The sequence below is a fragment of the Oratosquilla oratoria genome, unplaced genomic scaffold (genome assembly GCF_046742065.1).
Source record: "Oratosquilla oratoria isolate Oo_2021 unplaced genomic scaffold, ASM4674206v1 SCAFFOLD49, whole genome shotgun sequence".
In the NCBI taxonomy this organism is placed as follows: domain Eukaryota; kingdom Metazoa; phylum Arthropoda; class Malacostraca; order Stomatopoda; family Squillidae; genus Oratosquilla; species Oratosquilla oratoria.
In genome coordinates this window covers 2116189-2118688 of record NW_027467713.1, presented here as the reverse complement: position 1 = coordinate 2118688, position 2500 = coordinate 2116189, and positions in this window count along the sequence as shown.

Sequence of the window (2500 nt, the reverse complement as noted above, 5' to 3'; positions counted from 1 at the left end):
TGTCAATTAGAGTCACGAGCAGAAAGCAACCACAATTCACTCTCTGACGAGCTCCGACTAAATCTGACTGGCTGAAGGATTTATAATGAATCTAATTGTAGTGATCGAAGCCTTGAAGCCAGTGACATTAATTCTGCGTTTTATTTAGACAGTTTCGTTCTGCTGCAAAGGGGGCAGCGACCCCTGGTTTGGGACCCTTTTCTGGCGTCTTTCCCTCATTTTGATAAAATCGCCTGCCGGCAAACTGAAATACATACATGTCCACTTTGAAGTAAATATCTTTCACTGAACCCCTTTCTACTGGATAGTATACATTATAGTCTTTATTCAGGTGTCCTTTGAATTCTTATATCCTATGAGACCATCATGTCTTATTATAATCATTTAGCAACACTATCAACTTGGCTATTTTCAGTACAATGTTATTCCATTTGTTTGCATGTAAATAGTCTTACACTGATTTTATCCTAAAATCCTGCATATAAACTTGTGTCTTCATTACCTTTGCGTTATTTCAAATTATATTTTATTATACCTATACCAATTACCAATTGATAATCAATTGCCACTGGTCATTAATTAGTATTACCAATTCCCATAAATAATTTAATCACATGACTGAGTATAGCATCCAATATATTCCTCTTCCATAATGGTGCACCATGAAAAGTCACAATAGATCTTTTTAAATAAAACATGTCATGGAGTTTGCTGTGTTTTCATTTCTTTAGTAGTTGCTCTGCATCTAAATTTTTTCGTTCGGTAACTTAGCTTGCCCAATTGGATATGAATGAAAAACCTAGAAAAGGAATTATGCAATACATCCCCGTACAAACCAGCTCACAATTTTTCCTCTCACTGTGAAAGGTGTAAAGGATCATTAAAAATAGATTTCCAATTACTAATCCTTCGGGTCTGCTTCGTCTACATTCGATGTTACAACCATATTAATCTATTGATCTTCAAATGAGTTCGGAATCAGTTACTCCCTTTGATGTCGCTCAATAACATCCAATGTGGATCACTAACAGCATTTGTCTTTAATATTTCTAAAGAACAACATTCCAATCATTTGTGGATTGCTCCTCTGATGGGCAGGTCAGCGTTATGTGTACATTATACCACATTCATTCGTGAACTGGCCCAATACGTGTCTGTTTGCATGAGGTAAAAATAGCTGTTAACAACATTAGGTTTTGTTGATTAATTCAGTTTAATGTCAAAGTCTTTAATACCCAATCTAGTTGACATTTGTTCGATGTGATTTATTAATCAGTGCTATTTGGTAATTTGGTATACCTTTTACTTTTCTATTTCATATGATCTTTGACTCTGCGATATCATACTAGTATGCAGCTGTTTTTGCAATATTAATTGGTTTATTCAAACAATATCGTTTAAGCTGAGCTTTTCCACAACTTACTCCTCATATTTTTGTCTATTCTATTACATTTTTAAACCTATCATTATGATTGATCTGATGATTTGTTGTGCTCCGCGTATTCATACCTTTTGCTCACAACGTTATCTTGTGGTGATAACAGTGGAAATAAGATGGTAATGAGATCACGTTAGAAGGGACTATGCTGCGACAATGGTGATGGTGATGGTGATGATGATGATGATGATGATGGTGGTGTTGATGGTAGTTGGTGGAGATCGTGGTGGTTGATGGAGGTCGTGGTGGCGGAGAGTGGAAGTGGTGGTTCTGTTGGTGGTGATGGTGGTAATGATAACAGTGACAACGATGGTGTACACGACAACGTCAAAACATCAGCGCCCATAATTCGACAAATTTGCTTTCAGATTTGGGAAGAGTAGATGCTTGAGCGGAGACGCCTTTCGACGTCAGGCCGCGAACTGCCTGCTAATGAGACTAAGCTGCTCATTTGGAAAAGCTTCCTCAACCCCCGGCCTCAGCTCTGGCGACAATTTACTCGCTGCTTTGATCCACATCCCACACTGGGTCCACATCCTACCCGTGGATCACCTTCCACTTCCGTGGATCCACGTGTCAGACTTCCCACTGGCATCTCCTTTAGTCATGAACCTGTCGTCCTTTCACTGTCCTTCTCTATTCCTTCATCCTTCTCCCTATCTTTTTCTTCCCATCTTCCTTCTTCCCATCTTCCTTCTTCCCATCTTCCTTCTTCCCATCTTCCTTCTTCCCATCTTCCTTCTTCCCATCTTCCTTCTTCCCATCTTCCTTCTTCCCATCTTCCTTCTTCCCATCTTCCTTCTTCCCATCTTCCTTCTTCCCATCTTCCTTCTTCCCATCTTCCTTCTTCCCATCTTCCTTCTTCCCATCTTCCTTCTTCCCATCTTCCTTCTTCCCATCTTCCTTCTTCCCATCTTCCTTCTTCCCATCTTCCTTCTTCCCATCTTCCTTCTTCCCATCTTCCTTCTTCCCATCTTCCTTCTTCCCATCTTCCTTCTTCCCATCTTCCTTCTTCCCATCTTCCTTCTTCCCATCTTCCTTCTTCCCATCTTCCTTCTTCCC